The sequence below is a fragment of the Ursus arctos genome, unplaced genomic scaffold, assembly GCF_023065955.2.
Source record: "Ursus arctos isolate Adak ecotype North America unplaced genomic scaffold, UrsArc2.0 scaffold_15, whole genome shotgun sequence".
NCBI lineage: Eukaryota > Metazoa > Chordata > Mammalia > Carnivora > Ursidae > Ursus > Ursus arctos.
In genome coordinates this window covers 22098782-22125789 of record NW_026622819.1, presented here as the reverse complement: position 1 = coordinate 22125789, position 27008 = coordinate 22098782, and the positions used below count along the sequence as shown (strand labels likewise).

Genomic DNA, 27008 nt, shown 5'->3' with positions numbered 1-27008 from the left:
TAAAGCTGGATTCAGTACAAAATAGCATTTTCCTTGAATATGAAAACTTCTATAAACACTTCACTCAGACAGCTTTAAAAAGATTCTTAAAAAAAAAAAATTAAAAGCAGCACCTGGTGAGCAGTCAAGACATACATGATATGTGCAGAGAATGAAGAAAGCCAACAATATAAAAATACTTATTAACATAGCATCTGCTACATGTCAATGTTTCAAGTACTGAGAATACGTGATAATTAAGACTTATTTTCTAATCAAGAGGAGGTAAATGCTTTGTTGGGATAGATATATTTAACCAAATGATAGTATACAATGCGTTAGGGGTATATAGATGGAGTAATTAAAGTACGATTTCATTGATTTGGGAAATTAGTAAGCTGAAGAAATTCAACAATTTTTTTATTTTTATTTTTTTAAATGAGAACTATAGGGTCCAAATTTAGTATTTAGTGTTGACTTCTTGTTTGGAAAAAAAGGAAAAATGCCTTCATATAATATGGTTCAGTATGAAATAACTATATTGAGAAGCCAATACAGAATGGAGATAGAGAGCAATGAAACTAATGGTTGCTAGTTTAAAAACAATTAAGATAAATACTGAAGTCATTGAAAATGATTTTAAGAAATTACATAAAGTGAACAATATGAGCTGTGGCTGATCTATACTTTGTAAGAGCCATGGTACAAAGAAAGTTGAAAGTTACAGGGACTTTCAATAATTAGACAATGATAGATGAGTTATATTTATAGTAAAATATATAGACAAAGATAGATTATGTATTTTTCCCTGTGTGCCTATGTGTACTTGGTTCTTGAAGCCACAATATCCCTAATAGATGTACTAACATTTTTTTTTTCTGTGACAGTTAGTTAAGTTGAGCAGCTTTTCATGTAGCTGTTGTATGCCTTTCTTTGAAAAAATATCTATTCACATTCTTTGCTCATTTTGAAGAAAGGGTTATTTGTTTCTTAGCTATTGAGCTTTAGGAGTTCATTATATAGTTTGGATATTAATCTCTTATCAGATATATGGTTTGCAAATGATTTCTTCCATTCTGTATGTTGCTTTTTCATTTTGTTGATTGTTTCGTTTGCCATGCAGATGCTTTTTATTTAGGCACACCTGGGTGGCTCAGTCTGTTAAGCATCCAGCTCTTGGTTTCCAGTCAGTTCATGATCTCAAGGTTCTGAGATCAAGTCTCCCGTCAGGCTCTGTGTTCAGCGGGGTGTCTGCTTGAGAGTCTCCTTCTCCCTCTGCCCCTCCCCTACGCTCCACTCTCTATCTCTTTCTCTAAAATAAATAAATAAATCTTTTTAAAAAAAGACATATAACAGCTACATGAAACCTGCTCACCTTAACTAACCATCACAGGGAAAAAGAAAAGTACGTACCTATCACTAATTACTTTGGATGTAAGTGGACTAAATACTTCAAGCAAAAAACATGGGGTGACGGAATGGTTAAAAAAGCAAGATCCAGGAGCGCCTGGGTGGCTCAGTCCTTAAGCCTTCCACTCAGGTCATGATCCCAGGATACTGGGATCAAGCCCCACATCGGGCTCCCTGCTGAGGGAGAGCTTCTCCCTCTCCTCTCTGCTTGTGCTATCACTATTTCTCACTTTCTCTCAAATAAATAAATAATCTTTCAAAAAAAAAAAAAAGCAAGATCCATCTATATGCTGCCTACAAGAGACTCACTTCAGATCTAAAGACACATGCAGATTGAAAGGGAAGGGATGGAAAAGCATTTATGATGTAAATGGAAGTGAAAAGAAAGCCAGGATAACAATACCTATATTGGACAAAATAGACTTTAAAACGGACTGTATAGCAAGAGACAAAGAAGACATAACATAATCATAAAGGAAGCAATACAACAAGAAGATATAACAATTGTAAATATATGCATCCAACATGGGGGCGCACAAATACATTAAATAGCTTATGACGAACATAAAGGAAGTAATTGATAGTAATATAATAATAGTAGGGGACTTTAACACCCTACTTACATCAATGAATAGGTCCATATACACAATGGAATATTACTCAGCCATCAGAAAGAACGATTACCCAACATTTGCAGCAACATGGATGGGACTGGAGGAGATTATGCTAAGTGAAATAAGTGAAGCAGAGAAAGACAATTATCATATGGTTTCACCCATTTATGGAACATAAGAAATAAGAAGATTGGTAGGAGAAGGAAGGGAAGAATGAAGGGAGGGGTAAGCAGAAGGGGGAATGAACCATGAGACACTGTGGACTCCGGGAAACAAACTGAGGGCTTCAGTGGGGAGAGGGCTGGGGGATTGGGATAGGCTGGTGATGGGTATTAAGGAGGGCACATATAGCATGGTGCACTAGGTGTTAAATGCAAATAATGAATCATGGAACATTGCATCAAAAACTGGGGATGTACTGTATGGTGACTAATACAACAAAATAAAAAGTATATAAAAAAAAGAACATCTAAACAGAAAATCAACAAGGAAACAATGGCTAGGACTTCCAGTACTATGCTGAATAGTGGTGGTGAGTGTCGATATCTTTGTTTCTGATCTTGGGGGAAAATCTCTCAGGTTTTCCCCATTGAGTATGACGTTGGCTGTGGGTTTTTTATATATGACCTTTATTATGTTGAAGTATGTTCCCTGTAAACCCACTTTGTAGAAGGTTTTTATCATGTCTTTACTATTATTATCTCTTCTCCATTCTTTATGCCTCCATTTAAATTTATTTTAGATGTGTTGCTATAATCTCTAGGTCTCCTACACTCCATCTATATTTCCTCTTTTGTGTCTTATTCTTCACTTTTCAGGAATTGCATCTGAACTATATTTTAGTTTATTAATTATTTGCATCTGTGTTTAACCACTTTTAATACCCATCTTTGAATTTCAAAGTTTGTGTTCTAAATTAAGTTCTAGAACTACTTGCATGTGTGTGTATTTAATCTGCTATAATAGAATTTGGAAAAGATTAGTTCTCTGAGAAATACCTTAACAATCATTTTAAATGTAGGAAGTACCCTTGGACTTATATAAAATATTTTTATAAAACTATGGATCTTTAGATCTACTTCTGTTTTATTTCTGTTTAGTCACTTATAGTGTTTGTGTTGTGCACTAATTATTTTTCTGTGTTCAGGCCATTTAAATATTTAATATTTAAAATATTAAAATATTTTAGGGAATTATTTTTAACTAAGAGGACCATAACTTGCTATAAGGATTTTTTTGGGGGGGAAGCCATTTGTTTCTGTCAAGTTCCTTGCAGGGATATTAGCTTCTTAGAGTGTTTTAAAGTTTTAATTTTCTTGAATAATCAACAAAATATGAAAATAAGCTAAACATTTACAGAAGATCTGGCTCTCTTCCAATGTATTATTCTTTGGGTTTGTTACATTTCCAGTCTTTGTCAGGCCCTATGCCTTATCTTTAAGATTACTGTCTTGATGTTCAGAGAGGTTTTCAAAAGAACAACTCAGTGCCATAACTGTTACTTCTACGAATACAAATGTCCTCGGAGGTTAAAAATGGCTTTTTAAGCAAGAGAGTTCTTATCTTGATGCTGGCCTGATATTTCCTCACTGTCTTGTTGACTCTGATAATATTTTAAATGATCTTTTAAATTTGTATCTTATCTCTTTAATTGTCATTAGCAAAAATGATTTAAGCTAGTTTTTGTTAAAAAAAATTTTAGTTATGAAAGTCCAATTTTCTTCGCATGTATACTTAGTAAATGTTATGAGGTGAATTTTGTTCCCCCCAAATTACTATGTTAAAGCTTTAAACCCCAGTGCCTCAGGATGTGACTGTAATAGAGATAGGGTCATTAAAAAGTTAATTCAGTTAAAATTAGGCTATTAGGGTGGACCTTAATTCAATCTGACTGGGAACTTTATAAGATCCTGAAAGCAGCAAGAGAAGAATGACTCATCATGTACAAAGGATTTTAAATAGAGTAACAGATACTTTTCATAAAAAATCATGGAAGCCAGAGACAATAGGATGTCATATTCAAAATATGGGAGAAAAAGAAGGACAACCAAGAATCCTATATCCAGTAAAATTATCCCTCAATAATGAGGAAAAATTTAGGCCAAAAGAACAGTGACAGAGAATATTTGACACTATACAAGCAGACTTACAACAAATATTAAGTGAGGTTTTCGGGGTGAAAGGCCATTAGACAGTAACTGATACCCACATAAATAAAAAATTATACCAGTAAGTATAATTACATATGCAAGTTGAAATACAGAATAAGTGTAATTGTAACTCTTTTCTTCTCCTATTTTATTTAAAAAATAACTGTATAAGGAAATATTATAATTTGTATGGTGTTAATAGTATAATGGAGAAGATGGAGTAATAATGAAGCAATTTGTGTGTACCATTGAAATTAAGCTAAAGTTAACCCAAACCAAACAATTTGAAAATTAAGATACTTTGTAATCTCCAGAGAAATCACTAAAAAATTTACTCAAAAAAGGTTGCCTTCTTTATCCCCTTTTTGTAGAACATATAACTAAATAATAGGAGTATCTGTAATTACTAAATCAGTTAGTATTTTAACATTTTTATAAGTAGTGATTCAATCTATTTTCTTCATGTTTTTGGTCTGAACAAAGTAAAAAATAATTTTTGTTGTTTTCAGCAATTTTCCACTGACCTAAAGCATTAATAAATTTTAGACTTTGTTGTGCCAGATTTACAGGTTGATAATATTCATGGATAATTGTAAAATTTTCCCGACTCTGCTTCTTTGAAAATATTTAATTAATTTGTAGTCTATCTGTGTAACGCCATTGTTGTTCTTATAACATGTTTTTTCTTTTTTTCCACTAAATTTCATTCATTTGTCCAATTCATTCATATTAAAATCTCTCCTGTTCCCTTAGATCAGGACTCAAAAGAACATTTTCAATCAATACTAGTTAATAATTTTAAAATATATTTTCTGAAATTCTAGGACAAAAATTTGATTGTTTTCAAAATTAATTTTTCCGGCTACTTATAATTTTGTTTATTCTAAATCATCTTTTAGATATTCCGTGTTAATCAAATATTTAAAAAACTACATAAAAATTATCCTCCTTACGCTTTTTGCTATATAATGTCAATATATCAATATAACAATACTGAAAATGTGCTGATTTTAGCAGAATTAAACATGAAGAAAATAATTGAAATTACCTTAGCATGACATATGGAATAAATCTGGAATTTTAAAATTTATTTTAACATAAAAAGTCACTTTATTTTGTACATTTATATACTACAGTTTTAGCAAATGCAGTGTTTCTTGAAACTTTTAATGTTTTTAGTACATGCTATCTTGGAAAATACACAGATGGTAATAAGTAACATATTTTGTTTACTTTTTGCAAAGTATCTAATAAGGAAAAATTACTTTATCTTTTTCTATAACTTTTATTTTATAACCATTTATTTGTCATTTGAAATTCTGATTTGGGAAATAGGTCACATCAAATTCCAGGGGATTTCACTTTAAGAAATAGTTTTCTTTTAAGGAGATACAAGTCTTAATGAAGAGAATCAAAACCTCTTTATAAGAGGTCTATTACAGATTTATCAGTTCATTATCTTCCTAATTTCCCCATTTATAAATCTGAGACATCTGATTAACTTTCTGGTGCTAATTAAAGTATCACCCATGTATGATGCATCAAATACATTGAGGACATATTAAAATTATTTGACTGTTTAATAAATGATACTGGTGTTTTCCACCCTGCTGAAGGAAATAAAGCAGAAGTGTAGAACCCAGCAAGTGGAAACAGATGGTCAACTTTATAGTAAGGAACAATTATACTTTGTCTCTCTTCTGGTTCCTATCTTTTATATTTTGCTGTGATCGTAATTTTCCCCACCCAGGGAAGTATAAAATGCTGCATTTTTCAGAATCATTTATAACAAAGTTACTTATGAAAGTTCATAAAATAAATAAAATTAATCTATGAGGTATTTGGTTTTATATTAGTTTTTCAATAAGTGTTTATGTGCGTAGTATTTTTCCAAGTATTGTGGAAATATTGTATAAGGCAGTATTTGGGTCTTCATTGAGAATGTAATGTAATTAGCTAGATAGATTTACCCAAGTGCAATACCTAAATAAGCATACACTGCACTAGTCAACACTAACTGACAGACAATAAGCACTGTGAAATATCAGACAAGAGATCAAGGCAAATTCTTTCATTGATGTTTTTTCCTTTACTCAATCATATATGTATTAATGTATTTATTCATTCAGTTGATATCAGAATTTCAGTCATTCAAATTAATACTTGTGTGAATACCAGGAAGTATGCATTCATCCATTTTTCAACCAATGATAAAACTTTATATTTCAGTAACTGGGCTAGGTGCCGTTAGAACAAGAATAATTATAATCCAGCTCTATCACTTCAGATCATTAGAGCCCAGACAAGTAAACAGTATATAACATTTCAGTAAGTGAGCATCAGGACAGCTTAATGGTGAATTGTATCTGTGTGTGCGAGCGTGCATGTGAGTGTGTGTGTGTGTGTGTGTGTTTTGGTCAGAGGCCCAAATTTGAAAACTGTTCCCAAAGAGTTATTTGCTGTTTGCACTCAAGACTTAATTTCTACATGCGAATCACTGCTTGATAAATGTCATTTGAAATTGCTTTAATAGAGAAAAATATGATGCCTTGGGAGTATAGGGAAAGGACTCCTTTGCTTGAAAGGCCAGTGGAAGCTTCTCCTTGAGGTTGCCTTTTGGACTGACTCTGAAAGGATGGTTGCATTTGTTAGGCTCAAAAGGGAAGAAAAGACATTTCAAGCATGTGCAAATTCACTCAAGTAGCCTACATACATTTCTATAACAATTGTGAAGAGTATGGAAGTCATCAGAGATTGAGTGGGATGATAGAAATAATTCAGATCAAGAAAAGGGCTTGCATGTTATGTAAAGAAAGAACTTATTGCAAAATCATTGGAAACCATTATAGAACACTGAATATGAAGATTTGCATATTTACTTTAGAAGAGGGTTAAGACTGAGTAAGTGGATGAAATTAGGAGGATATTACAAAAGATGAGAAATAATGACTTCATGAATTTAGGTAGAGGAAATGTGATGGGAAACTGGAAATTTTCTAGAGAAAATTGTGACTACTCATATAGGTGAGACATAGAAAATACTTACAGCTTAGGATATGTAATAGCTTTCTATTTCTAAGGACTACATTTATGGTGGTCATATTAAGAATACCCAAGGGGGACAGGTTTGGGAGAAAAGTTAGTGGATTCAGACTTTTTACAAAAATGAGTTGAAAGTGGTTAGAAAAATTATTAACAGGGAAATATGACTAGATAAGAAGGTAATTAAACAGACAAGTAAGATTTAAAATGAGATCCATGTAGGTGGCCATTGAAAACTGACATCTAGAAAAGACCACTTACCGAAAACATTTAGAATAAAATGATTAAATGATTGGGGTGTTGATGGGATTCTATGCAAGAGTACAGAGTCTATATAGGAGTAAGAAGAAGAAGACTCTTAAAAAGAGAAGGCAAATCATAAAAAAAAAAAAAAAAAGAAAAACAGGAGAGAAGGAAGTGTATCATTAGTATCATGGAAAGGACAATGGAATTTAAAACAATGTCAAATGGTGATCAAAGTTCCAATGAAAATAATATTTGAAAGCTCTCCTTTTGTTGTTTTTGTTGTTTTTAACTTGATAATTAGTTTAGATTTAGTTTGGAAGTAGTGAACCAGACTGCAATGTGTTACATACATATGATGGGTAAGGAAATAGGGACATATAGCATATTTTATTTTATTTTTTAGAGAATGTAGCTACATATGCTTAGAAAGATACAGGCAATGAAAAGATATACAGAGACTTTATGGCATACAATGAAAAAAAATTTATTGTTTTAAATTATTTTTTTCAGTTTATGTAATGTTCTTATTACTATTGTTATTTTAAGTCACTGGCTTTACCATATTAATGGTTTAAGATACATAATCTAGAAAAAGAGAGAGAAACATTGAGTATACAAGAGTTAGGAAGAAAAATTAATGGATCAAGATGTTAACAAAGGTAGGAAGAGATCACATCTGGAGAGTGGCTAAAAGAAATAAATTGTTTCTGGTATGTTAGACACATTCCCAATCTAATGAACTGCAGAAAGAGGGCTGTAGTCAGGAATCCTCCATCCTCTGGGATAACAATATTTGTTATAATGAAAGTGTAAGTACAGTATATAGATGGATGGATACTATTTATATATACAGGGGTAAAGATTCTGGGTTTAATCAAAGAGGAGAATCATAAGCAAAATTGTGAAAAGTGAGACTGAGTGCGGTATAAGGAAACTCTTAGAATATATTGCATTTATGAGAAAGAATCACAAAAGTTTAAATGGTATATTTGAGATATTGGAATACTATGTTAAGGTCCTTGAATATTTTCTCTCTTTTTAAAAGATTTTATTTATTTGAGAGTGAGAGACAGCACAGCTGGGAGAGAGAGGGAGTGAAGCAAGCTCCCCGTGAGAAGGGAGTCTGACGTGGGGCTCGATCCCAGGACCCTGGATCATGACCTGAGCCAAAGGCAGATGCTTACTGACTGAGCCACCCATGCTCCCCAAATATTTTCTCTTAAACAATTTGTATGTACACTTATTTTAATATGCAGTCACTTAAAGCAAATGACTAGTTACATAGTTATTGCAATAATACAATTACGTTCTGCTTAAGTTTTTCAGGCATCATGTTAGCAATATCAATAAATAATTGCCATATGTAGGAAAATAGGTAAGAATGGTTTGACAAAATTTAGTGACTCATTGGTCTGATGAAAAGAGTCAAAATGATTTTAAGTAATATTACAAACATCTAATTTTTAACTGTCCAGAGATATCATATGGTGAAACAAGAGAACAAAAGATAGACATGAATTATAATGGATAAAATGTTAATGAGAAAAATAAAATAATAATAAAAGAAAGTGAATCCCATAGAAACGTATTTAAATATGTATATGCCATGTGAGTCTACTTCTAGACAGCAGAGTCTAGTTTCACTAATTTACTTCACTTTATTAGGAGTGTGGCAAAGTACTTTGCCAATGTTACCATTTAATCCATATGAATAATTTATTATTTTAAATGACATGTTTATTTATGATGTATTATATTTTAAAATTCATAAATAATAGGCATTCATGAATTGAAATCCAATTATTTAAAAAATGACTTTTCTAAATGCTCTCTAATGCATTCTTAATGTATTGCTAGTCAATAATTTTAAGTAAATAGCTTTATAATTTTATTTTGTAATGAAAGTTCATATTTCAATTTTATATCCAATCTATGTTTACTAACGTAAAGAAGTAAGTTATTTAGGAATATTGATGTGCTGTCTCAGATATTTATGTAAAGGAACTCCTGACAAAAATTCTACCCAAGTACAGTTTCAATAGGATTTTGATTAAAGATAGTCTAAAACAGATATTAAATTAAGATACAGTTATAGTAAGATTCAATTAGTTATATTTAAATTGAAATTCTGTGGCTTTCCTGAATAAAATGAACCATGCTATTTCTTGCCATAAATTTCTATATACTTTACTTGTCAGATATATTACTGTATAAAGTAAAATTAAAAAAATGCGTGGACTTAATATTCTTAATAATTAAAATTCAAATAAAAGTAATTATTTTTAAAAAGCTGGAGAAGAACAAAATATCAGCTTTATTTCAACTATATATCTGGAAATGTCTCTTTCAATATGTTTTCCTCAATCATATTTCTATAGTTTCCAGTGAATACAAATGCAAACAGGTGAAATAATATGAGAAATATAAAGGAAAATGAGCCAAATTCAAGAGAAAATCTCAGTAAAGTGGAAATAAAGTATGTTTCATAAAACATAATTTAATCTCCTCTCTGAAATAAAGCTGCTGATTGCTACTGCTTCATGACATTATTTTCCCACAAATTCATCCTAGGCAGTAACTAACTTATCTTCTCGCATTTAAGCATATTGAATTTCTTTCTGGAAATGGTTGTCCAATAAGCTTTTATCAATCATCTAATAACATAAAAAAGTTCATGGAAAAGTAAATATTTGTAAACAGGAAACAACAAAATTCCACTACTCTACTATAAATATTTAAGATACAGCTATTATAAAATTTCTAATTTATAGGTACATAGTATGTTGTATATATGCATATATACCTACATATTTACATTTCTAAATTATACTGCTCATATATAGATGATATAGATATAGATATATTTAAGGAAAAAGCAAATGCTCATAATATATTGTCTCTTTTTATCACATAGATATTTATCTTCTTTAAAGCCAAAATGCAGAGCAAACAAAAAAGCTATCTAGGGTACCCAGAATTGAAAACATCATAACAGATTTATGTAGTATTTTGTAAAAAATGCAAGTTTTGTATTGATTTACTTTTAGTTTGAAAAGATGTACAATGAAAAGCTGTGCTTTAGTATGTTACCAATTTTGCTTTTCTTTTCTTTTTTTTTTATTTTTATTTTATTTATTGATTTGACAGAGAGAGAGTGAGAAAGCTCAAGCAGGGGGAGTGGCAAAGGGAGAGGGAGAAGCAGGCTCCCCGCTGAGCAGGGAGACTGACACTGGGCTACATCCCAGGACCCTGGGATCATGACCTGAGCCAAAGGCAGACGCTTAACACACTGAGCCACCCAGGCACCCCTCCAATTTTGCTTTTCTAATCGAAAGTCTGGAAAACAGAGGAGAAAATTAATAGTTTCCTAGTATTAAGGAATCAGATTCTTTTAGAATAATGTATTGAAGGAAAATGGATTCAATGCCCTTTCATTTCTTTCAATTTAATAGGCTAGTATGGAGTGAGTACCTGAATCTCTCAAGAAACATGCTTCCCATTCATTCTATTTGTTTAAATCATAATTATTAAACAAACCAAATTGTTGTGTAAACTAATGATTCAGTGATAATGACTAACATATCATTCAGTAGTGTATCAGCTCAGATTAAAGGAACTAGCTATCAAAATGACCGGATTAAGGAAGCTAGACTAGGACGAATAAGAAAATTTCCTCATGGGGCGCCTGGGTGGCTCAGTTGTTAAGCGTCTGCCTTCGGCTCAGGGCGTGATCCTGGCGTTATGGGATCGAGCCCTGCATCAGGCTTCTTGGCTATGAGCCTGCTTCTTCCTCTCCCACTCCCCCTGCTTGTGTTCCCTCTCTTGCTGGCTGTCTCTATCTCTGTCAAATAAATAAATAAAATCTTAAAAAGAAAGAAAGAAAGAAAATTTCCTCATATTCCATAAACTATAGCCACATATTTAGTGATTTGTGTTAGAATCATGAAACCAACATTAAAAAGTACATTATAATCAAAAAGGATTATTTAGGTATCTTTTTTCCTTTGTGGTTTCATTCACATATAATGTTTCAAATGATTAATTTAAATAAATTTTCCATAACAATTTGTTGTGAACTAAGGAGTTATGTTGGTGTTTTGTAAGACTCCAAATTTTGTTCAATTTCCTTTTGAATTCTTAAAACTATTATTTTTTCAATTCATCAGACCTCATCAAAATGGAAAGATTATAGTTAAAATCTAATATACGAGGCAACCTGTTTTTAAAACAAATTATTCTCTATAGCACCATTTAAATCAAATAGAAGAATTTGGACTAATGAGAATATGTATGTAAACAAATGTTTATTTCTTCTTAATAGCATTTTTCTAGAAAATCATGACCGTTACATCAATGTTCAGAATACAGGACATTTTTTATCCTTCCATGGGCTAATGATAACTTGATATCATAGTAATGTGGCATTATGATTACACATTTATCATACACAAGGATGCATGAATAACTTACACTACAAGGTAGCCAAATTACAATCCAAAAGTTCAAAAATTCCAATAATAGTGAACACATTATATGAAGAAAATATTTCTCTTTAACTGAGTGAACACCAGATTCATGTTAAATGTATTTGTCAGAAATAGATTGATTCATAGATATAAAAATAGCTTTTTATCTTATGAACTACCTAATGGATTCTTATTAAGGATATGAAATAAAATTTTCTGGGCCTTTTGTTCTTTTACGTCAAAGAACATTTAGGAGTCATTCATTTATTTGTGGTTAAAGCTAAATTTAACACTCCCATAACCATGCTCTTATAGAAAAAGAAAAGTGTTAAATCAACTTTAAAACAGCATTATAAACCTTCAAACAGTGCAATTGTAAACTGACCTGGTTGTTCTTGTCTTCTGGTATACAAATATTTCTATGATTCTTATTTAATATACAGAGAATATGCTTACAATTTTCCTTTAGAACACAATGGCATCATTTCCAGAAATTCAATATTTTAAGGTAGTAGTTGTTTATTACCAACAAAACTGAAACCTGAGTAGACGTTACAATTATTTTGACCATGATGAATGAGGTTTAGACCATAAAAAAAAAAAAATGAAATAAAGAATGACTTGAAATTTCTAGAATATTCAGAATTCAGGATGGCATTTTCTTCAAGTGTATTTATTATTTGTATTTAACCCAGTTAATTCTGTTTCTTTCCTAAATACAATTCCAGGGTAATCTCTCTTAGGAATCACCCTCTGATTTTTTTTTTTTAATTTAGATTTCTTTCTTTAGTACTCCCCTACTTTTTAATTTAAGAGGCAAACTTATGAGGATAGAAACATTGCCCAATGAGTGGACAGTTCAAGAGGTACACAGATCCTGGAATCTGAATTTTCTTTATGATAATTAACTATATCCACTATTAAAGTAATTGCCTTTTGAAAAAAAATGTTTAACATAGGTATTCATTGGGAATAGTCTAACATGTTCAAGGGGTTTTCATCAAATTCAAAGAGGGCTAGCTACAAAATCAGGAATTTATTAAAATAAAAAATACAATTTTCAAGCAGATTCGTGAACTGTGATCCACAAATTATCTCATGTTAAGCTAATCTAAATAAAAAGCCAAATTAAAATCATGAGGCTGTTTGGCGTATAGACAGGAACTTGGAACAAAAAGAGTAGAAGAGTTATCTGCAGAGCTACTGTTGTCATGTAAAATTATCCTGATGTATCCTGCTTCTCCAGGGATATACACTTTCCACTGCTCCATATAGACCACTGTTCTGTCTTTATGGGTCAGGAAACCACTCCTCTACTGTGAAATCACACACACACACACACACACTCTCTCTCTCTCTCTCTCTTTCACACACACTTTAAATTCTCAGCATTTTCTCTCTTTTTATTCTTAGTCAACCCACATTCTGGCCAGTGTGCCTGTAAGAGGATATAGAAGAGGACTGCCTGTACTTTTAAAATTTTAGAAAACCTGGAGAAATGAGTGGTAAGTGCTTTACCTTTTAAAGAGTTACGCAATCTGTGCAAGACTTACCCAAACAGCAAAAGCAGAGTGGCAACTATCTCCGGAACAGTCTATGTAAGGGAAGACTCTCTAAAAATAAATTGGGGAGATTGTTTGAAGAGATTAATCTCAGCAAAGAGAGGAGTGCTATGACCCTTCTACTCCCCTGAGGGCAAGAGAATGTTCTCAACTTCAAGCTAAAGGAAGGTCAAGGGAAATCCTACAGAGAAAACAGGGATGAGTCTCAGAAGCGGAGACTAACCTCACCTGCATTTCTATGGGAGGGAAACTAGGGAAGCCTAAGAGCGTTGTACCTGTTTTCGCTTTTTAAATCAGAAAGGTCTTAAGATGAGAGGCTAATTAGAATTGCTAGTGATTTCAGGGCAAAGCCAAAGGGCAGGAATCACTTAACTTCTGCTTTTATCCTTTGGGTTGGCAAGGATTCACGATGCTACTTTACAGCCTAGTGTGGACTCCACTGGGATTTGTAAATGGAAAGTCATTTGAAAAGATCTGGCCAGCAGATATCTGCTTTGGTGTAGAAAACTTGGAAGCAAAACAGCTGCATGTGCACTATGTAGAGGCTAGAAACAGACACAGCAGTAGTACCTGCGAACCAATCACATCCGTAATTGCAACAGAGAAAGAGGCCGCATTTTCACACCTACCATCAAAGAGTTCTGATGGCAGATGATGATGGCACCAGTCATTTCTTAAATGACCTCTAATCCATTGCCCTGGAAGATCTTGCTACAGAGCAAGGCTGATGAAATGAAAGGGGCAGGTAGAAAAGTGCCAGATAAAACCAAATGCAGGTCTCCAATCCAAAGGGTAAAGAGAGACTAATGGCTTAAAGAACTTGAAATTGGTTGTAAGGGTGATGAATTAAACGGGACCAATTTTTTTTTTTTTTTTTTTTTTTTTTTTTTTAAGAAACTTTGAGTAACCAAACAGCTACAGGATCTTCCGGGCAACTGCAATATACTGCATTTGAAAAAAAAAAAAAATCTGATATACTGCAACAAATTCTGCCCATTTGCTAAAATGGCTTTATTTTTTTAATAGTTATATTAATCTGTGCTTTAATGCATATCTTCTGGTTTTTCTGTGTTTCCCATTTCTCCTATGTGATTTTTCCTCTGAGGCATACAATAACCTGGTAATGTGCAATTATTATAATTCATTTGTAAATAGCGGATTTTCCCTTACGGACTACAACAAGCCACGAGGAAGATGGAAAAGTGCAAAAATCCTCCTCTATTTTTTTATTAAAGTTGTATTTATTCATTTGACAGAGAGAGAGAGCACAAGCAGGGGGAGCATCCGGCAGAGGGAGAGGGAGAAGTAGGCTTCCTGCAGAGCAAGGAGCCAGATGCCGGACTCGATTCCAGGCCCCTGGGATCATGACCTGAACTGAAGGCAGATGCTTAACCGACTGAGCCATCCAGGTATCCCCAAAACCTCCTTTATTTTGAAATAATTTCCTTGGAGGATATCAGGCACTTTGACATATACCACCTTTCTGGAGTTATAAAATAGTAAGATAAACCTTGCATACTGCAAAATGTCCAAAATGTGAGGTACGATCAGACCAATATTACAGCACCTCCATTGTTACTTCAAAGCTAAATTATGATGATAATTACGAAAATTATTGTAATCTCTATCAGTGTCATCTTTCTCTATGCAGAGAAAATCACACAAATCGTAGTCATGCCGATGGCCCCATTCTGTGTAGTTTCTTGCCCACGGATTACCGCACTTGTCAGGTGATCATCTCTAATAAAGGCAACAGGAATTGGCATGATACAAGACAAATAATTATTCACATTGGCCAGCATCCAGAAGGAAGGACACATGTGAGGAGAAGCACATTTCCCAATGGGGTGCTCTACAATGAATGACACCCAGCTCACCTGACGAGAAGGCAGAACCACAAAACACAAAACTGACAAAATATTGAATAGTAGAAATCATATGGAAGCAAGGGCCTGGAGCGATCAAAAAAACCCTGAAGATAGAGACAAAAGAAAGTCTTTCAGTTGGTAACAGATGAGAGAGATAAAACGGTGTAGAGTCCAGAGCATTATTGGTCATGAGAGCTGCTTTGTAACAATGATTTCTATGTTTATAACCAGCATCTTGATGCATAATCCCTCTCTCCCTCCCTCCCTCCCTCCTTCTTTCCCTCTCTCGCCCTTCCTTCCTCCAGCCTTCCTCCATCTCTCTTTCTCTCTCTCCTTTCTTCCTTCCCTCCTCCCTTCCTGCTTCTTTCCACCTTTTCTCCTCTCTTCCTCCTTCCCTCTGTCCTTCTCTCCTTCCCTCCCTCCCTCTCTTCCTACCTCCCTCTTTCTTTTCTTTTTTTTTTTTCTTTTGGGTAAAAGAGAAACACATAATGAAACATTAGAAAACATATTATTTTGACATAGTTAAACCAATTATTTCAAAGGAGTAAACTACCGAAAAGAAAGTGCAATATCTGAAATACAGTCATATAGAGAACTGTCCCCAGAGTGAATAAATAAAGTATAAACTGTTGGGACTTATAGATAATTTTTTTAAAAAATTCAGCTAGAAAAGAAAAGCTGTCAAAGTTAGAGTGATCTCAACTTTACACTTCCATTGTCTTCTTTCCCTTCCCTTTGCAAACACATTTTTCCTAAAATCGCACTACCAGAGATGTTATTTATTCCAGCACAAGTTAGGTCCTTAGTTAATTTTATTTACTCACAGCAAATGGGGGAGGCTGTGATCAGATGAATGATAGAAGTGTTTCTTTCTTTGTAAAAGTAAGTAGATAATACAGTTAACAGGTGAAGGGCCTTTTAAAAACAGAAATTCTTTATGTAAAGTATTTTATTCCATAAAACATGTTAACTTATTATTCTTTGCTGTAGGGATAGCAGCCAAAGTTTGAGTAGGAAAAGAGAACTTCTGATTTGATGTCATGACTGTTATATTCCTATGGACTAATCATAGTTTCAGATTTACTAAATTGAGCCACAGGAAATCAACACTTATTTTTTGTTAAAAACTGTCAAAACTCAGCCATTTCTTGTGGTTCAATGCAAAGGAGATCTTGACACAAGGACCCAGGTGCAGGAGTGTGGCACAGCCAGGGTGAGGGTGACCATCTTTATTGTCTGCACTTATTAGGACGCTTTTGTCCAATTTGATCTCTATTTAGATATATATTGTAGTGTAATCTCTGACCGTCGGTTTTTCTTTTTTTAATGCAAGTGTCTGACTTAATCTTTGATTGCTGGGGCATCCATTTCTAAGACGGCTAGCTAGAACAAACACACTGCCAGCCACATAACCAGATAAAGAACCAGGCAGCCCACTACCTTCCCAGGCTCCCTTCCCACATCCCCCTTGTTTTAGAATTTCCAAAAAAGATTGTTTGGGCTACTTGCTGTTTCTCTTCTTGTGTTTTAAATTCCTCTTCTCCCTTTTGGGCGCCTGGGTGGCTCAGTCCATTAAGCTTCTGCCTTCGGCTCAGGTCCCAGGACCCTGGGATCCAGCCCTTCATTGGGCTCCCCGCTCAGCAGGGACTCTGCTTCTCCCTCTGCCCCTCCCCCTGCTCTCTCTCTCTTTCTCTTTTGAGCACTCGTGCATGCGCACATGCAGAAGTAAATAAATAAAATCTTAAAAATAATAAATTCCTATTCTCATTTTAAATTCACCAGTAATGAGTGAGCCCAGGAAGCCCTAGGTTGCACCCCAGACTCTGATAAAAACAGAATCCCAGGCATGCATTCTTTCTGACTCTCCCGCCTGCCCCCAGCCCTCACTGTGTGCCCCTAGGTGGGCCTTGTGTGCTCTACAGCTTGTTAGGCAATAGACCTATCTGATGGTTATTGCTGAAGGGCATCTTGCATTCATAATAAGAACCTCAAGGGCGAATCCAGCCACAACACTGGTTATCAATTGGACAAGACATATATATATATATATATATATATATATATATATATATTCTTCTATTTTTAAATATATTGATTTGATAAAATGTCTTATAATGATAAAATATTTTAACATTTGTTTCAAGTGTAACCAATCACACTTACCCTATAATTAGTACTGTTTTACATTATTTGGAATTGTAGTTTCTTTGTCAGGCAAAAAATAAGGGCATGAGATACGGAAATATACTTTACAGAGAAATATTTATTTAAGAAACAAAAGCCATATATCTTTGTCCTGTTCCACTCATAGATCAGAGCTAAAATTCTAAGCTGAGGCCCATAGCATGCTTAATGAAAAATACATATCTAAAATTGCAACTGAAAACTTAGTTTTGTTTTCTAAAATGAATTACTTTACTAATAAAATATCACTATATGCCGATGAGTTAATTAACTACTCCTAGAATCTATGAGATACTGACATACACACCAAATTATTAAGGGAAATAGACAGTAATCTAAGAATGAGTCAAAGATGGCTGAATTTTTTAGGTTCTGTTTTGCAAGAAACCCATCACAAGAAGAATGTTTCTTAAGAAGAAAATATTTTCCTTCTGACTTGACTAGTCTCATCTCCAGTTCTTTTGTTTAGTAATTATGTTCTCCATTACAGCTGATTAAAACCTGAAATCAAATGTTAAGTATTTTTATTATTAGCACATAATTTATCAGGCCATGAGAAGAATATATATATATATATATATATATATATATATATATATATATATATATATATATAAATATATATATGTATATACACATATATTTCTCAATAAAATGAGAGACAATGAGATAATATTAGGGAATTTGTTGTGAATTAAGCAGCTTTGCTTTAGATTTACACAAAAGCTTTTTAATTAGTACTTAAGCCATATGGATGTAAACACTACCTGTTACTGAAATTAGAAATATAGTACCTATTCGTAATCAATGTGAAATCAAATTAAGTGACTCCACAACACAGACATAGACATTCAGTACCTTTTGCATTACAATATGTTCACTGATGTTTTAAAGAACAACAATCACTACACAAAAATTACTGAGCCAGATCATGTCAAGTTCTTTAAGGAACAGATGTGCAGTTTTTATGGTTCACTCAAGAGTAGCAAACACATTATTGTTTCTAGAGTGCATACACTAAAACAATTATAAAGATGTCAAAATTATGTTTCATTGCTTCATCTTTTTCTAATAGGTGTGGTGAAAATTTGTCATGTTTCTCATCACATAGCAAGTTTTGCATACCCTTGATTTATGTTTAAGTAAATTCTCATACCATTACTTACTTCTCACCAAGGTACAAGTAAAAAAAAATAAAAATTAAAAAAAAATTGTTTTCCTAGTCTCTCTGACAACCAGAATAATTCCCAATGATTCCATTTCAATTTTATTTATTTATTTATTTATTTATTTATTTATTTATTTATTTTTAAAGATTTTATTTATTTATTCGACAGAGAGAGAGACAGCCAGCGAGAGAGGGAACACAAGCAAGGGGAGTGGGAGAGGAAAAAGCAGGCTCCCAGCAGAAGAGCCTGATGTGAGGCTCGATCCCAGAACGCCGGGATCACGCCCTGAGCCGAAGGCAGACGCTTAACCGCTGTGCCACCCAGGCGCCCCATCCATCTCAATTTTAAATATGAGATTCTCATCCAGAAAAAAAGCAATAAAGGCAGCAAACACCATACATTGTGCATGCCTGGAAAATAATGACCAAATCACCTGGATTTCGGCCCCAAATTAAAAAAAATAATAATAAGTTTCTGGGATTCAGTGCCCACATCAACAGTGTCAGATGTGGTGACTCTAGCTGGCCCTGCCAGTTGTGGTCTTTGCTATAATCTTCCCAGATTGGCTATATGGCCATATAGTAATCTCTATGCCTAACTTCACAACCCACCCAAAGATCCAAGTAACTTTCAGTAAATTTGGCTAGTTTCTTTCTTTTTTCTTCTCCTTTTCTCTTTTTTTCATCTAAGAATCCTCATTATATCAGAAATTGATGACAAATGTAGTTACAAACAATAGAACCTCAAGGAAATGAAAACTCATGTCTGGTTATTTGGCCTCACTGGATTACCAGGCAGGAAGGATCCAGCTGATATTGAAAAATGAGACTGGCAATCTTTGCTAGTTAGTAGCAAAAGAGTTATTTAAATTTTCAACCATGGTTACTGATATAATCTACCTATACTTAGTGTGTCTAGTGAGATGCTGTTGGCATGAGGAGTATAAAGACTATAGGATAGGCTGGTAGTTTCTAATCTTACTGTAGTCTTATAGAAAAATGATGACTCTTGATTTCCCAACCTGGGGACTGATTAGATAAATACGAGTTGTCTTTGGCTGTGCTGAAAGAATTTATCTCTAAGTCACTGCAGAACTAAAGTAACCAAGAATCAAACTCAAAAACTGCAGAATTGTAATGTCATTTGAGTCATCAGCTTCACTAGCTCTTTTACTTGAAACTCAGGGAATTTTTGTTAAAGTGTGAGACCTTGAGGATTGAAATGGAGCAATACGGGAGGTATAGATCATTTAGGTTATAGCAACTTCCCAAACCCTACTGAATTTCCTTTGCCAGCATTATTTACTCTACCTTTCTTTCACATCTATTTCTATTTTGCTTAAATGTCTTACAGTAAACTGTCATCTGTTTTAGGCAGGTGCCTTGGTGGGTATGTAGATATTTTTCAACCTCCACCCTGACCTCACTTCATTGCCTCCAATTTTATAGTCAAGTCAATTCCTGTTTGTTTGGGAGTGGATGAGGTTGGACAAAGCTGGAGTAAAGTTTTCATAGCAGAATAACTTCAAGATTTTGTGAGAAGATATTACTAAAAATGTAAAGAAGGTATGTCGAGGTGGATTTTGATGATTTTAGGTCCTTAAAATCATAGTATGAGAACTAATAAGCATATACATACCAGAGATTCTGAATTCAATGCACTAGTTAAGCAGTGGACAAACTCTTTCTGCAAAAGGTCAGATAGCAAATATTTTAAACTTTACAGACCGCATTATTTCCGTCATGACTGCTCAAGTTTCCCATTGCATCAAGAAGATAGTTACAGTTGATACATAAATGAATAGACACAACTGTATTCCAGTAAAAAACTATTTACAAAAATTGGTAGTATGTTGGGTTTGACCTGTAAGCTGTAGTTCACTGACTCTTGTGCTAGCTCACACATTACTAATAATCGTGAATGTTCGTTCATGCGGTTGACGGAAATCTCTGCTTCAGAGTAAACAGAAGCTTAAATGAATTAAAAATGACAAAAGAAGAAATTAAAAAACTTTAGTTAACACCAATATAGGGGAACCAAAGCATGCCACTTGTCAATCAGTCAATATACAAGTTGACTAGGGTCTAGGCATTTAAGTTTTGGTTTAGTCCAACTCAAGGTGCGTCCGCCTCGACCATGAACATTGTCTGTAGTTATTTGCCCAGTTCCTGAATGTAGAGCTAGAATTATGTGCTCAGCAACTGACAGAAGCCCCACATTTTATTCCCAATTCCTGGTTAGGAAGACTCAAGTGGAAACCCTGGGATCTCTCCCTTTCTTTTCTTTTTTCTTTTCTTTTCTTTTCTTTTCTTTTCTTTTCTTTTCTTTTTTTCAATAATAATTTTTTATTATGTTATGTTAGTCACCATATAGTATATATTTAGTTTTTGATGTAGTGTTCCATGATTCATTATTTGCATATAACACCCAGTGCATCATGCAATACATGCCCTCCTTAATACCCATCACCGGCCTATCCCAATCCCCCACCCCCCTCCCCTCTGAAGCCCTCAGTTTGTTTCCCAGAGTCCATAGTCTTTCGTGGTTCATTCCCCCTTCTGTTTACCCCCCCTTCATTCTTCCCTTCCTTCTCCTACCGATCTTCCTGCTATTTTTTATGTTCCGTAAATGAGTGAAACCATATGATGATTGTCTCCCCCTTTCTTTCTATCGAAATAGTAAATCAAAACTCCTACTGCATTTCTCATAAAATTGTAGAGATGAGTGCCATCAAAGATGTGAAAAATGCATGCCATTTGCTATTACATTTCTTTCATCTTTGCAAAAGACAGGTCAAGATAATTTCAATGAACTTTCATAAACATATTTAGTTGCACCTCCAAATGTGTTTGAGTATACATATGTTTGAGTATGTTTAACTTGAGCAAATATACTTGGGATGTGATATACAGCTATTGATCTAACATTTGTTTTTATCAAGTTTCAAATAATCAAAATACTAAAAATGATTGCGTTCATGTGGCAAGGACTTTGAGACTTTTTGACACCTAATCACAGAAACAGAGAGATTCTAAAACATGGTGCCAGTTTTGTGTATAAGAACTTAAATATTTTTTACATGTAGATTTTAAGGCACTGTGCTAGTTTTGTTTTATTTTGTTTTGTTTTCATTTGATGCAATACCATGATGACCTATTATTATGATTGTGTCTTGCTAATAAGAAAATGAACATGAGATGTAGCAGACACATTATATTTTGGTAAAGTTTACATATGACAGAAAATGACAAGTGTTGTGCTGTTAACTTTCTTGGTGTCCAAGCACTGGGGTTTTTAGGTTATCATCTCCCCATAAAAGGTAATTGATTGCTTCTTTTAGTTCCTATCCCTGACAGAATAAGAGCAATGTTCCTGCCATTGACTACAATATGGATGAACTTAGAAGACATTATGCTAAGTGAATTATGCCAGATACAGAAGAACAAATAGTTCATGATAATCACTTATATCAAGAATCTAATGTAGTCAAACTTGCAGAAGCAGGGAGTAGAATGGTGGTTACCAAGGGTTGGGACAATAAAGAATCAGGGAGGTGTTGATCAGAGTGCATAGTTTCACTTATGCAAGATGACTGAGTCCTAGAGATCTACTGTATGAAGCATATCGCATACAGTTAATATTACTATGTCGTACACTTAAACATTTGTTGAAGGTAGATCTTACAGTAAATGTTTTTATCAAAAAAAAGGACAAGATAAAACTTCTAGAGGTGATAGATAAGTTTAGGACATTATATATGGTGACATTTTCATGAGTGTATACTTATCTTCAAGCTCATCAAGATGTACACATTTAATATGTAAAATTTTGTATGTCAATCATATCTTAGTAAAATAAAATAAAATAAAATAAAATAAAATAAAATAAAATACATAAAAATTTTAAAGTCCACTGCTTGATGGACTTCTTTGGATGTTTGAAATAATACAAACCACATTGGGATGTGCTGCTGTGATCCATCTCCTGCGTGACTCAAAAGTTTGTCACTTTGAGTGGACTCCAAAGCAGACAAAGTCAATCAAACAAACTCAAATAGTACATCACGCAAGCAACTCTGTGATCTGGCCCCAGAGACCCAGTAAGTCTAAGAAACTTGACATTTCCATTCACATCATGTATGTTAATTGCCTTCACGGAGCTTATATTCTGATGGCACAGATAAAAATAATTTTACTTCTAATATGACATAAATTTTACATTTTTTCCCACTTATTTGTCTTCTCTTGGAGACTAGAATGTATGTTTCATAAAGGTAGAGTTTTGTGCTCTGATAGGCAGCTCATTTGTTCATTGCTATATCTCCAGAGCCTAAGATACTGCTTGGTGCACAGTAGTAACTCGTAACTCAGTTATTCAAATCATGGTATTACAAGTGCTTTGAAGAAAATTAAAGCAGATCAAGGATTAAGGGGAAGGAGGATGATGTGTTCTAAAACAATGGCATCATTTAGTCCTTGTTTGGGGAAACTTTTGTCAAAAGTTAGTCTTTGACAGGCCCCTGGATAAAGTGAGGAAATGAGTCATGGAAAACTGGGGAGAAATTATTCTAGGCAGAAGCAATATCACTTAAAAAGTTCTTGAGATAAGTGAACTTTGTGTATTAAGAAAAAAGCAGAAAAACCAAATTATTTAAGATAAAGGAAGCAGGAGATTATAGGTTTTACTTTTAAAAAGATGAGCAGAAGCTCAATCCTCCAGAGTGCTGCAGGCATGCTAAAGGATTTGGACTGCTGTTGATGAAGAAGACACTAGATTTTTAAAGAAGGATGTTATAAGGCCAGATTTATATTTTAAAAGCTTTCTCTGACTTCTGTATAGCAAATAGACTTGTAGGTGTGTGTTGGTAACAGCGAAGGACCAACGAGGCTAAGGTTGCTGTAACAAAATGAAGAGTGGAGGATGGCTTGGGTTGGACTCACGGCCGTGGTGGGCCAGGCTGGAGGTGGAAGTCACAGTGGTAACAGTATTGAACAGAGTAACTGTGGATGTGTTTGTGGTGGTAGTGGCCATGGTGGTGGTGGTGGTGGGAGTGATAACAGTGGTAGTAGTGAGAGTAATGGTGGTTGTCTGTCCTTCCTTCTTGTGAAATGGGGTTATTTCACAGAGTGTGGCTATAAGAATTCAATTAGCTGAAACAATAAAAGAATCAGAAATGTGCTGCCGAGCAAAGTGAGCATCCAGTAAATGCTAACTGAATATATTATTTTGTTTCCTTAGCCATCAACCTAACTTACTGTTCCTCCTTCTAACTCAGTGTGGCATGCTGACTCATACCAAGTGAAAATCTCTTCTCCAGGAACAGTGGCTCATACATCTTCCATTGATCATGTTTTATATTCTTTTCTGAATGTCACACTTTAAATGAGTAATTCACCTTGCTAAGACATTCTAGTTTCTCATCTTCAACTTACTGATTAATATATGTCTTTTGAAGTACGTTAAAAATTTATTACTTTTGAAGCTTTCTCCATCCTTCAAAAAAAGGAAGTTTTTTGTGAACACTTACGCAATAGACTTTTGTAATCATTTAACATTTCACCATTCATTAAGTTATGAAAATAAACCAAAAATGTATTAAAAATATATCAATAGATGCATGCACAATATAATACATTCACATAGGTAAATCTTACGATTTTGTGATAATAAGAAGTATGTATAGTTTTATTCTTTCAAGTAATAAACTAAAGAGTCAGAAGAGTATTGCCATGCCATTGTCAATACTGTTACAAAGAAACCTCACAGATATTTCACACCCCCCCCCACTTAGGGATTTCCAAAATGCTTACAATATTTAAGGCACAGGGATTTTTTTTACTCCTTATAGTTTTTTGGCTGAGACAAAACTATAAAAGGGAAAATAGAAAAAAAGGAACTAAACACCTTTGTGGAATTTAAAGATTTCCATAATTTTAGTCACAGGAAAATAATTACATTCATCATTGTTACATGTGTAATGTGTCTTTATTAGGATGAATAGGACTTTACTACGTATGTGTTGTTCTATCAAGGGCAAATGTGCTAATGTCAATTTCTCCTCATTGAAAGAACATCATCAGATTCCTTCATTTTGACAGGTAGAACATTCTGGAATAAATAGAAAGTAGACATATATGTCAAGTTCATCTCAAGTAAATTTAAAGTTGAAGGAATTAATCAATAATGAGCTAATGGAATTTTAGATGAGTTGCAGGGCTGATATGGATTTTGTCATGTTAATATCATCATGCATAACTGGAAACATCTGCCATCTGCTTTATTCTGTATGGTAATGTGGAGCTTCATATATCTATTTAATAACACAGTATGTCTTGTTACTCAAAAGATCTTATCAATAGTCAAGTGAATGCTCTAAGACAATGAATGATTGGTGAGCCTTAGTTAATCTTTGTAATATAATTTATAATCCTGTCTAATATCATTAGACATAACATCCTTAGGAATGTAAGATGGAAGGAATATAGCTAAATTTCATTTTAACTTTTTGATACCTTTCCTAATTTGATATAAAAATTTTAAAGTATCATTCCGCCTTTAAAAAAATCTGTATGATTTCAAGTATATTATAATCCTGCAGTAATGAAATAAGCTCTCATAGAAAAAGTCAATGTATGTGAAAGACTTATAGCATCATTTCAAGGACAAGACTTGAGGTTATACAAACCTGATTTAGTACGCTGCTTTAGTAAACTACCAAACTCTTCCCCTTGGGTGGATTATATAATCTCAAACTCAGGGTCCTCAATCCAGAGAGGTGTTATAAGGTCTTATTGAGAAAACACGTGTAATGTGCTTAGTGTAGAAAACATGTAGTAAATAATTCAATAAACTGTACCCACTATCGTTACTTAAATACCAAAACCTAAAGGTTGACTTCATAACTGAATGGAAATTTATGTGCATTCTCTATGAAAAAATGAACATTTCCTTGCATAAACGTTGTATCTTATTATGAGGTATTATAATCTAAGTATCAACTCTTTAGGAATGTTTAATCAGTGCTTATTTCAAATAGAAATACAAAAAAGTGGAAAAATTACCAAAATGCTTAATTATATATGTTTAATAAACATTCACTTGTTATATCACTCTTGAGAGGTTCGCGTATATATTAAGCATTTCAAGTTATTTCTTGATAGGATAATCCAGTTGCTCAAATCTCTAACCCTCGACCCTTATGACAGTGGTTGCCTGTACAGTGCATTGATAATGGTTATTTTGGTTTGAGGCAATTCTCTTTAAAGCTTCTTTCTTTTAAGATTTTAACTTACTTGGAGGTGAAAACATTCTTCATGTTGTATCTCTTTAACACTTATTCATAATAGAGCTTACACTAATGGCCAGTAAAGAATACCAACATATTTTCTTTTTATCATTCCATTAAAATGGAAAAAGTAAATTGGGAAAGTTGTTTCATATGTTTTGATAATTAAAAATCTCTGATTTTTCTCAAATGATCTTAATTATTTTGTTCAATTCTGAACCCCAAACACCTGTGATGGTGTAAATTTCATTCATTTTAACCAAATAATTTAGAAAAGGGGCCAGATCTTGACTCAGTTACTCAGTTTGACATAAAAAAAAAAAAGTGTTGAAAGCTTTAGAACCCTCAGTCTGGACAAATACAGTTCACCTGTGTTCTGCCATCACCTGAGCTGTGGGAATGTGCTCATTTGAGTGACACGAATTCAGTCACTCAATCAATGAAGAGGTTGAATCCAGAGCATAAACAAGTTATACTAAAATACCAGCTTTTTAGAACTGGAAATGCTGTTTAGCAGACTCATTGAGTAAAAGCAGAGACCCAGAATGCCAGCATTAACTATTTTTATCTTCACTTGAACAACTGTCCTAATCGCTCTGCTCTTTTTTCATTGTATATAAAAGTAAATTATTGTCAGTTTTTGTTCTCAAATTCAAATACAAAATTGTATATATTTAATATTATTTAATTTTATTTCTTAATTTTATTAATATTTTGCATATTATATAGATAGTTGGAGTTTATGATTTCACCATAAACACATTAGTGGTGAATAAAGGAACAGGTAACCATATTTTCTTAATTCTACTTATAGATATGAGTATTTGAATATTATAGCGTATGAGCTTTAATCCTAGTAGGAGATTCATTTATGAACTTTATTATTGGTTCAGAAATTATTCCATTATTATGAAAATACTAATGATGATAGTGATGACAGTGAAGTGAAGGAGAGAGAGGAGAAGGAGGACAGTAAAGGAACACTCCATTTTGGCTGTTCAGTTATCCAAGCTAGTGAACAACGAAATGATTA

The 27008-nt window shown here is 33.6% G+C and overlaps 1 pseudogene; it reads right to left on the bottom strand.

The window, feature by feature from the left end:
- Positions 1 to 27008, bottom strand: part of LOC125283373 (phosphatidylethanolamine-binding protein 1-like) — a 66005-nt pseudogene that overhangs the window by 34140 nt on the left and 4857 nt on the right.